The sequence below is a fragment of the Palaemon carinicauda genome, chromosome 28 (assembly GCF_036898095.1).
Source record: "Palaemon carinicauda isolate YSFRI2023 chromosome 28, ASM3689809v2, whole genome shotgun sequence".
Lineage (NCBI taxonomy): Eukaryota > Metazoa > Arthropoda > Malacostraca > Decapoda > Palaemonidae > Palaemon > Palaemon carinicauda.
In genome coordinates this window covers 76471783-76484282 of record NC_090752.1, presented here as the reverse complement: position 1 = coordinate 76484282, position 12500 = coordinate 76471783, and the positions used below count along the sequence as shown (strand labels likewise).

Below are 12500 nucleotides of genomic sequence, written 5' to 3'. Positions count from 1 at the left end.
TATATATATATATATATATATATATATATATATATATATATATAAATATATATATATATATATATATATATATATATATATATATATATATATATATATATATAGTGTGTGTGTGTGTGTTTACTGTATATATATATATATATATATATATATATATATATATATATACATATATATATACATATATATACATATATATATATATATATATATATATATATATATATATATATATATATATATATATATATATATATATATATTGCTATCTCCTTTGCGGAAGGTGGCGCCTGAAGGGCACAGGCGTCCAGTTTCTCAACAAGGCTTTAGGAGTGAGATTGCAAGTCCCACGTCTAGTTTCTTAACTCTGTTAAGTGTTGGTGCCTATTATGTGGGTAGTAAGCCGCGTGTGATCCACAGATCTACCAAGTGTGAGCTAAGTGGCGTACCATTCACCCATGTACCCACATCGGCTGACTGCTCGCTTCCAAATGTAGGCGAGGGACTAGCTACAGCCCGATTATATATATATATATATATATATATATATATATATATATATATATATATATATATACTGTATATACATACAAACATACTGTATATGTTATGTACAATACATATATCACTTGTGTGTATATATATACATATATATATATATATATATATATATATATATATATATATAAGTTTATATATATATATACATATATATATATATATATATATATATATATAAATATATATATATATATATATATATATATATATATATATATATATATATATTTATATACATATAGATAGCCTTTAAAGAAATATATATGAATAGAATGGTGTCATCCAGAGCAGCGTCAGGTGATAATAACAGTCGTTAACGAGCAACGAGGTACACGGTAATTGCACCGTTGATGAATGTTGTCGGATGAGTAAGTGAATGAGATGCATTCCCCAACACAAAGGGATGCCAATTCCCCACAACACGGGCTAAATGACTGATGTTATTATCCTGTAATTAAGGATTTACATTACAATTAGTACCATCAGTGGTTGCCGGCGTGATTTTGCGGGCGGGCAGGCAGGCTGGCGGGCGTGAGCGCTGCCATATTCTGAGGATAAGTGTTGCTTTATTCGCTCACATGTTTAATGATTTTGTAATAGGCACTTTTTAAACGGGAGGTTAGTGTGTATGGAAGGTTGTATTCATGGCACCTATTCTATGAGGTCTTTTAGTGAGATAATTTTCTTAATAGAGGTTTATTATTTTAAAAAATGCTCATCTTTTTCCTTTATTTTTATAGGTATACATGTTTCGTAATGATTTCATACTTCTTTTAAGTATAACTATTATGAATGGGATTAAATGACGCTGTCACCTTTAAACTAACATATTATCTCTCTCTCTCTCTCTCTCTCTCTCTCTCTCTCTCTCTCTCTCTCTCTCTCTCTCTCTCTCTCTCTCTCTCTCCATTTATATATATATAAATATATATATGTTATACACACATATATAAATGGATATATATATATATATATATATATATATATATATATATATATATATATATATATATATATACTTTCCCGCTGTTATCCCTACATTAAGGGGTCGGTTACCTAATGCGCCCTCTCCAATGCCTTCTATCAAAGGCATCCTCTTCCCCCAAACCTCTGCTCTTCATACCACCCTTCAGTTTTTCCTTGCCATTCAATGCTCTGCCTTCTTCTTTCCCTAACAGGTCATTTTCTTATCACATCCTACTCCTGCTTCCTCCTTCCACTTCCCCAAGGCTGCTTTCATCCTATTCTTAACTTCAGCCTCATATCCTCCCTCCTGACTTATAGTAGGTCCTAAGTATCTAAATTGTTCCACCTATTTTATAACCTAGCCTCTACTTTCATACATGGCTATCCTGTCCCTACCTATCCCTACCCCTACCCCTACCCTAGATAAATAAGCAGGAGGAGTTTTAGGGGCAATACCACGCATAAATTCTTTCTTCACAGGAGCTTCAATAACAAATCAAAGTCTCTCTCTCTCTCTCTCTCTCTCTCTCAGATCGAGTTAATTTGCTACAGCCACAATAAGACGTTCCACCCGTTTCCCTAACGAGGAGACTCTCTCTCTCTCTCTCTCTCTCTCTCTCTCTCTCTCTCTCTCTCTCTCTCTCTCTCGTTAATGATCTAGTGTTCGTTATACATGAACGCCTTGTTGATCGTCTGAGAACGTCTTTTCTCTGTATGACTGCTTCAAGGGTGAAACGTATCTCTGCTAAATTGATGCAAGAGAGAAAAGGATTAATTATTACTCCTTTGGAAGATCTGAAAATAGTTTTATGTTTGCGCTGAAAATACTAAGAATTTTCTTTGTCCGTTGTATGAAGAAAGAAGGATAGGATCAATTATGACACTCTTAATAGTAGTGTTGTTTGAGTAACAGGCAAAAGAAAAAAAAATCGCTTACTTGATATTCATTTAAACAGCAATAACAATTGCCATGACAAATTTTTTTTTTTCTTTCCGATCAAACTGATACTAGTTTGTTTTTCTTGGAAAGCTCTGTTGACTAAGCTTTGAATCAATGGTCACTAGATATATCTTTTCAAATTCTTGATAATTACGAGTGTAGAACTGTCTTCGCTTTCTTGTGCTCACAATGCCAGACAGAAAACTCCAAATCGGCAGTCAATCATTTATGTGATATTTTCCATTTCAACTGAAGTATCAGAGACAGAAAGCTTTCATCACATCAGTTCATCTTAATATTTCTTTATTTGTTCTCTAGTCTGTCCTTTGCAATGAGGATATAAAGCGCTAATATATTTCGAAAGGGAAAAACGCTGTTGTTAGTAAGTCGAGAACAGTTGCATATTGCCATCCAGATCTCTGCATTGATAATGTTTTTGTCCATTAGAATTATAAGTGTGATTCTTGATTGCTAATTTACCATTGAGAAACGCATTCGCTCTGTTTCTTCTTCAATTGCAAAAAATAAGCGTATTATTCTTTTCTTTAGTTATGAATGGGATTAAATGACACTGTCACTCTTGAACTAAAGAAATACTCTCTCTCTCTCTCTGTCTCTCTCTCTCTCTCTCTCTCTCTCTCTCTCTCTCTCTCTCTCTCTCTCTCTCTCTCTCTCTCTGAGATCTTTGTGATCGATCTATTCTAAAGAAGTGTTTTAATTCTTTCACTCTACCTTGTTTCGAATACTGTTTTCCAATCTGGTCTTCAGCTGCCGAATCTCATATTAATATGTTGGACAAAACCTTGCAGTCTGTTAAAGTTCTTACTCCTGATTTATATATTAACTTTTGGCACCGTGGTTCAGTTAGTTCGTTATGTAAGTTTTTTTTCTTCATCATTCTGACCATCCTTTGCAATCAGATCTACCCATACTGTACCATCTTGTACATAATACTAGTCAGTTGTAACTGTCAGGTCTTCTCCATCATAAGGCTGAATGCTACACAATATTCTAGAAGTTTGATTCCAACTGTGACCAGATTGTGAATATATCTTCCTAATCAGGCAGTTGAATCGGTGAAACTTCAGAAGTTCACATTTTCAGCGATTTTTTTATGTTGAACAAGCTGACATAAGTTTCTCCTCACATTTAATATATAGCGAATCAGTTTTAACGTTGTTTTTCATCCTGAGGTATTTTATATAAATTATTCATTCTTTATCATGTAAATTAGATTATCTACTTATTTCCCTTCCTCACTGGGCTATTTTTCTACTATGGAGCCCTTGTGCTTAAAGCATCTTGCTTTACCAACTTGAGTGGTAGCTTAGCTAATAATAATAATAATAATAATAATAATAATAATAATAATAATAATAATAATAATAATAGAACGAAAACTACGATGAAGAAAAAACAAGAAAATCGAAGGATTACAGGAAAACCAATTCTGAGGAAATATTTTTAGTGAAAAATTTATAAAAGTTACTTTCTATTCCAAAAGGAAAGTTTTTTAATCTATTGTCACTCGTACTCTAACAGACAGACCAATCTATTTGTCTTATTCTAAAGGTGAACTCGAAATGTCTACCCAGTAATTCGAAATGCCATTTACCATGTTAGGTTCGGCATTTAAGCAACTAACCTGGCATAAAAAGCTAGCTGAGAATCTTTGTCGAAAACATTGATTATCTAAAAAAAGGAAAAAAAATGAATTTAAGAATGAAACCTATGATTTTAATGAGGGCAAGCTTTTATAGTTTTCAAAGGCATTTTCATATTATATGAAAGAAAACATTGCTCCTTTTTTTTATTTTTGCTTTTCAGTAGTTTTTTAATCTTATATACTAAACAGTTTATACCTCACCATACAAAATCGAACTCTTATTCTTTATCATTTTCAATTTTTTATGTTATTCATTCAGTTAAATACCATGATATATATATATATATATATATATATATATATATATATATATATATATATATAAGGAGACAGTGTTTCAGAAAGATATCACACGAATATAATACATATACCAAAATACTGATGTCAGAATCAGTGCAAAATGAATACCTGGCCAAAATCCCAGAAATTAAACAAAAGATTTATACAGTATTTCAGTGGCTGTGCCTGGGGCGCCCTTTAAGAGAGCAACAAAAGCATGGACAAAAGATAAAGAACAAAAGAACATGTGGTGAAAGTTGTAATAGTTCGCATGCTAATTCTAGGAATACTCTTTAGTTGGCAGAGTAGGTATCTATATGTCTATATATAACTCTCGATTATTTTTTTATAAATATTGTCTTATAGGTGACTTCCTGAACGGCCCCATTGATTGTAAAAATTCCCTTTCAATGTGATACTTCCCAGTAGTCATAAAGAATGATGGCATTTATCAGGTGAGGAAAATCTCTCACTGACATTTCCAGTTCTTTTATGGATTTTCTATTCTTTCTCATTAGTGTGAAAACTCTACAGAGATCTCGTTCACCTGTAAACTCCGTTGGTTTAGAAGAATCGCTGAAGTTGAGTTGTAGTATCATGAGCTGAAGTCGCCGTGGCATTGGCTCCTTGAAATAAATGAAGAATCATACTATCTAGGGAAGTCAAAGTTTGTTGGATGGCTTAATGCAGACCATGTATTGTTAGTGGCTTTCAATGGACTGTTTGTAAATCTGCGTTTGTGTTTTCCTCTTATTTTTTGAAAAACATTAATGGTACGGCAATGTTTGTCACCGATGAAAGCAAAGTCCTGCTTTTACTATTGTATATTTGTCTCTTTGCAAATTGCCAAGCGGGCAACTAGACAAATTATGAATGGTTTTCCAGGAATTTTGTATGAACAATGTCCGAAATTAACAACAAATACGATAGATCTCAAGGTTTGATAGTTTTCCTATTAAATTTCCTTACTTTCTGTCTGTGTCAACCGAAAGGCTGAAAGGCTCACTGTGTATTGATTGTGAGTATTTTGCGTAGGAGGCGCGTAAGCTTGAAATGATTCTGTAACATTGCAATTATAATTCTGATTTATATTCAGTAGGGGAATTGTTACTCAGATCTGGAAACTGACAAAAATGTCGTTGTGACTGAGGTCCATGTGAAGTTTTATTAATTGTATCATTGTATCCTATATTCTTTTACACATCTAGTGATGCTTATCAGGCTCCATATTCCTTTACAAAAATAATTATGGAAATCGGTCCCATGTTCTGTTGCACAAGTAGTTATATTGATCAAATCCCATATTTTGGAGCTCAAATTAAAGTGGTGATCAGGAGCCTTATACAGTTGCACCAATACTGATTAGGTGCATGAATGTTAATAAATACATTGATTCATTGCGTTTTAACTTAAATCTGCATCCATAGTTGAATTTCAGCATTTGATTGCATAAAATGTAGCATGGATCTGGATCTGTACTTGGTTCCAGACATATTTGATTGCAGAATTTCAATAGAGGTCTTAATCCAGATATTATTTCAAGCATATCGGATTGCAGGAATTTCGACAGAGGTCGGTATCCATACAATGCGTGGTTCCAGTCATCCTGAGATACAAGAATTTTACTATAGACCTGGTGTTATACAGTATGTGGTTCCAGGAATACATGGTTGCAGGGATTATAATAGAGATCCTATAGTACTTGACCAGAGGCATATTTGGTCGTTGGAAATGTAACAAAGATCTGGGTCTGTACAGTAGGCCTACTTAGTTCGAGGAATATTACTTTCTGTAATTGTGAGAATGATTTAGAATAGATCCATGCAGTAATTAGTTGCAGAAATTGTAATAAGGATCTGGATCCGTACGTGGTTCCATGTATACTTGTTTTCAGAAATTGTAACTGATTTAGATGCATACTGGTACTTGGTTCCTTTCATATTTAGCTACAGGAACTTTGTCAGAAGTCTGAATACACTCATGATTTTAGGCATGTAAATTTACTGGAATTTTAACTGTGATCAGGATCCATACTTTTAACTTCAGACTTATTTAGTTGTATGAATTGTAAAATATGTAGATACATACTTGGTAGCAAAAAATGTAACAGAGATCTTGATCCATGCAGTACTCGCGTTCAGTCATATTTGGTTGCAGGAATTGAAACAGAGTATACATACATGCACTTCTCTGTTCCAGTCATATTTGGCTCTAGAAACTGTAACAGAGATCTGGATCCATGCAGTAATTACTTCCAGTCATATTTGGTTGCTAGAATTGTAACAGAGATCTGGACCCATTGACTATGTGGTTCCAGTCATATTTGGTTGCAGGAATTGAAAGAGGGATGTGGATTCATAAAGCCCTCCTATTTGGTAGCATGAATGGTAACAGAGACGTGGATCCATGCAACACTTCCTTCCAGACGTTTTTTATTGCAGAAATCCAAATGCACGGTGTTTGGTAACATTATTACTACTAGCTAATTTAACCCTAGTTGGAAAAGCAGGATGCTATAAGCCTAGGGGCTCCTTCAGGGAACATAGCCCAGTGAGGAAAGAAAACAAGCAAAAATAAAATATTTTAAGAACAGTAACAGCATCAAAATAAATATATCCTATATAAACTATAAAAAACTTTAACAAAACATGAGGAAGGGAAATAATAAAGAATAGTGTGTCCGAGTGTACCCTCAAGCAAGAGAACTCTAACCTAAGGCAGTGGAAGACCATGGTACAGAGGCTATGGCACTACCCAAGACTAGAAAACAATGGTTTGATTTTGGAGTGTCCTTTTCCTATGAGAATTGCTTTCAATAGCTCGAGAGTCTCTTCTACCATTACTAAGAGGAAAGTGACCACTTAGCAATTACAGTGCAGTAGTTAACCTCATGAGAGAAGAAGAATTGTTTGGTAATCTCAGTGGTATCAGGTGTATGAGGACAGAGAAGGATATGTAAAGAATAGGCCAGACTATTCTGCGTATGTGTAAGTAAAGTGAAAAGAAACCGTAACCAGAGAGAAGGATCCAATTTATTACTGTGTGGCCAGGCAAAGGATCCAATAACTCTCTAACGGTAGTATCTCAACGGGTCGCTGTAATCTGGATCCGTACAGTGTTTAGTTGCTGGAATTTCAACAGCGATCTGTATCTCTGCAGTTATTAGTTCCAGTCATGTTTGGTTACAGGAATTGCATCAGAGACCTGGATCCACACAGTACTTTATTTCAGTCATATTTGGGTTGTAGGCATTATAATATGGATAGATGTACATTCATTTATTTCTTTGTTCCAGTCCTATTTGATTGTAGAAACTGTAACAGAGATCTTGATCCATGTTGTAACTAGTTCTAGACATATTTAGTTGCTGGAATTGTAGCAGAGATATAGACCCATTCAGCACTTGGTTCCAGTCATATTCGATCGCTGAAATTTTTAACCGCAATCTAAAAGGAAACTGAATCCTTGAAGTGTTTGGTTTTCGGTATATTAGATTGGATAAATCGTAATAGAAATCTGGATACTTACAGTGCTTGGTTGCTGGAATTCTAACAGAGATCTGGATCCATGCAGTACTTGGTTTTAGTCAAATTTGAGTTGCAGGAATCCATGCAATATTTTGTTCCAGTCCTTTTTTGGTTGCAAGAATTGGAACAGAGATCTGGATCCACATAGTGCTTGGTTCCAGGTATATTTGGTTGCAGGAACTGTAATATACACAATATCTGGAACCATACAGCACTTGCTTTCCAAAATTGTAACAGAGAGCGGAATCTTTCCTGGGTTTCAGGCATGTTTGGTGGAAGGAATTTCAACAGAGATTTAGATCTCTATTTAATTATATGGGCATTTAGTTGTAGGGATTGTAACAAAGATCTGGATCCCTACTTGTTTCCAGGCATATTGTATATCTATTACATGAATTGTGATGGGGACCTAGATCCATATTTAGTTATAGAAGTTGTAATGATGAACTATATTCAGATTTAGATATATGTTATTAATCTAAGTCTGCATTTAATTACAGATTTATGATGATTCTTAAACAGAAATTTTTCTGATGTTTCAAATCCGTTTTTATGCTTTGTTATTTCAACGGGAATATGTATTTGGTTTATGATGGTGGGGTTACAATAGCAAATCAGATATTGATTAGTCTACAAGAATGAATACTACATGATTGCATAGTGCTTACATTATCGCAGCTGTGAAAACTGTGAAGAATCGATACGCCATTTCAATTGACTTAAAAACACTCTAGTATTGTGTTACAGACTCAACGCACTACACTTTTTGCAATGAATATATTCCGGCAAGTTTCCGCATGGAAAACGTGTTGTGTTCCCCAAATTCCCCCGTTTCGTTGAGATGCCAATGTTATTTTCGTGCACTTTTCTTTATTCTCTGGACTTTGAAGCGAAATTTGGATTTTAATACGTTTATGAACAAGGCTTTTCAAGCTATCGAAAGCACTGATAAAGGTTTATATTTGTGTATGTATATATATATATATATATATATATATATATATATACATATATATATATATATATATATATATATATATATATATGTATATATATGTATATATATATATATATATATATATATATATACATATATATATATATATATATATATATATATGTATATATATACAGTATATATATTTATTTATATATATATATATATATAGCTTTTTGATTGGGGGTACTATAACTTAGTAACACGTTTTGTGCATCGTCATCCATACTGATTCAGGTTGGTTTGACATGCGCAATCAAAATAAAGTCCCCCACCATCACCAATCCTTTGTGGCCAGCTTGACGCCTAAGAACGTATCTGAGACCTTTGTCCTGCATTGGACTAGAAATTGCTGCATTTGCGGTTGTTATATATATATATATATATATATATATATATATATATATATATATATATATATATATATATATATATATACTGTATATATATATATATAATGATAAATTTTGCACATTTAGACGTGTTTTTTTTTTCATATTCAAATAAGCCATATATAATAATACATTAATGTTTGGATTCTCTTATCGACCTCAGGATCAGAGTTCCAAGGCGGAACCACTCAAAGACAATAGCATCTGACCGGCCGGGAATCGAACCCTGGTCCAGGATGCTTGTATGACAGTGACACTACTATTTAGCCACGAAGAATACAAGCATCCTGGACCAGGGTTTGATTCCCGGCCGGTCAGATGCTATTGTCTTTGAGTGGTTCCGCCTTGGAACTCTGATCCTGAGGTCGATAAGAGAATCCAGACATTAATGTATTAATATATATGGCTTATTTGAATATATATATATATATATATATATATGTGTGTGTGTGTGTGTGTGTTTGTGTGTGTGTGTGTGTAGGTATTTAGATTAAAACACATTTCCTTGTTATCTAGTTATGATCAGTTTAACAAACAATCGAATACGCATTTCTTATCAAACAGGATAGTATAATAGATGTAAGAACCTTATGATGAATTAACATGTCAGATGAAAAAGATGTTATCGCTGTTTCAACTTATTCATATAACTACATTTACCTGAGTATGTTGAGCAGTACTTATATATTATATAAAGATGCTCTCTTGCGTTTTTAATGAATTTTCTAAGCTACAAAGATAATGTTGAATTTAAAATGGATGACGAATGACCACAGAATAATATACTTCAGTAACTCGAACCCTCCATTTTCTCTTAAGAGGAGAGCCAGGCGGTAAGAAAACGTTAAGACAAATCAAAAGTAACGGCCTCTTGAGATCTGAAATATGGCCGTAAAGGCACAATAACAAGCACTTCCGGCCGATTTCGGGTTCTGGGTTTGGTGGGCCATCAAGAAGAAAATAACGCCATTAGGAAAAGGTCCTCGATTTGTGATGTTCGGTTTCTGGCGACCAATTGCAGCAAGACAACAATGTCGGCGGAGGCGACGGACTTTTTACGAGAACAATATTTGTAAGAATGTCGGTCATTTAGGGAGGCGGAGTTCACAGAGGGAAAGGGGTAGAGGGATGATGATGATGATGCTGATGAGGAAAGAGAGAAATAAATGAAAGCATGAGGAGAACTAGGTAGAGCGAATTCTAGAGAGAAAGAGAAAAATTAATATCCGAATATAGCTTCCATTATCGTATGTACGTGAGAGAAATGCGCATATTGACTAGGGAGATGAGATATCCAATCAGTGGAGGTTAGAAAGAGAGTGATAAACAAGAAAGAAAATTAAAGAGGAAATGGAAGATAACCAATGATGTTTAAAAAGTATGCTTTAAGAAGAACATAAGTAATGTAAAGAGAGAGATAGAGAGAGAGAGAGAGAGAAAGAGAGAGAGAGAGAGAGAGAGAGAGAGAGAGAGAGAGAGAGAGAGAGAGAGAGAGAGAGAGAGAGAGAGAGAGAGTTAGTGGGTTATCCAAAGGATTTGTTGGAAACAACCTTGAGCCGGGGATTCAGGGGAATTTTGTTGCCGTGCTAAATCATAGAAAAGAAAAGTGGGTGATGAATGTTCTGCATTTCGAGATGCGGAATCCGCCGAGGTAGATACACGAGAGGGGGAGGAAGTTTGGGAAAACAACGGCTTCAGCAAGATAAACAAAGGCTGGAAAACAAACAATATCCTGGCTTGACGTAAGTCGAGTTAAAGCCTGGAGTGGAATGCGGCCTAAGGAAATGGTCAGGTGAGGGAAATTCGAGTAATTTAAATAAGTTGCGGATATCCTCTATGGCCGTTATTTGTTTTTAGAAGGGGGGGGGGGTTATGTAATCAATATGGGGAAACTGAAAATAACGACGCTGTTACTCCTTTCTGGCGTGTGATTAATGATGTGACTCACGTAGAGGTCACAAAGACTTAACACCTGTGTTTGCGTCGAAAAATTTATGCCAGTAATGCTGTCCCATATGGGATTTTATCTGGCATAAAGTGCTTTCATACATTACGAGCTTCTCTTGGAATATTATTGCCAAGAGGAATAACCTGCTTAAGGCGCATGTGAAGACTAAGAACGAACAAAACTGAAACACAAAGAATTATTGTAAGATATGTTGCGATGATAAATTATCTGAATCATTTGCATAACGACTTCGAGAAAAAAAAAATAAAAGTTCGTCCGAATTGAAACTATTTTATTGATAACAAGGGTACTTTTACATGAGACTGAAAATATATGGGAATTTTCACGAAGACATTTTCTCATGTATTTATTTTGTTTCTGTAGTCAGAATTAGTGTGATTACTCTGGGAAAATCATACGTAGGAAAGGGCTTGTGGATGAGGTTGTGCTTCTCCTCCAAACTTATGCCATCCATGTTGCCATCCAAACTTATGCCATCCAGAGGACGTTTCGGATTTACCGAAGGGGCTATTTTGGGGGAAAACTCCCAAAAACGTTTCTATAGAAAATGCGCGAGAAAAAATAGAGATCTTTAATTGTCTTACAAAGAAAGGTATTGAGGCAGTAGCGAAACAAACGTGTTTACAAACATTTAGAAAAACGTTTCTATTGGTCACAAGTAGAAATTCCCATAGTGGTAATAAAAAACAAACCTATTTGTGGTGGGAAACAAAGGCCCAAGAGTACTTTCAAAATGTATCCAGTTTCCACCTAAGCAAAAAGTAATGGGTCATAAAAGGTCAAGACCTAGAGGAACTATTAAACTAAAGCCTATACTTGTGATGGCAGTCTTTTTACAGCCATGAAAACAAAGACCTCGGCGTCCATGAAGAAAGTCTCCATCAACCACCCTAAATAATTCTTTAGTGACGACCTTCAGAATAAAGTTATGTGTAATTATTCAAGGCCAAACAAAAGGACAAACAAAAAAGTCTTGAAACCCACTCGACAGATATAGTAAAAAGCAATGTAACAGGAATGTCTTCCCCTACTTTTTATCCCGGATATCTTTTAATTTCTTACATTTCTTTTATTTATTTATTTATTTTTTTTTTTCAGTGTGAATTTCATTTCAGTCTGCCACGGGTACTAGACACTATACTATTTCCTTTTTTTAAAATTTGTCTGAAATGAATTCGTAAAACTTTGAAAGGCAAATACCTC

The 12500-nt window shown here is 34.5% G+C and overlaps 1 protein-coding gene across 2 annotated transcripts in view; it reads right to left on the bottom strand.

Moving 5' to 3' along the window:
- The window catches only part of LOC137621669 (protein turtle homolog B-like), a 782627-nt gene that overhangs the window by 228976 nt on the left and 541151 nt on the right, over positions 1-12500 (bottom strand). The window lies entirely within an intron of this gene.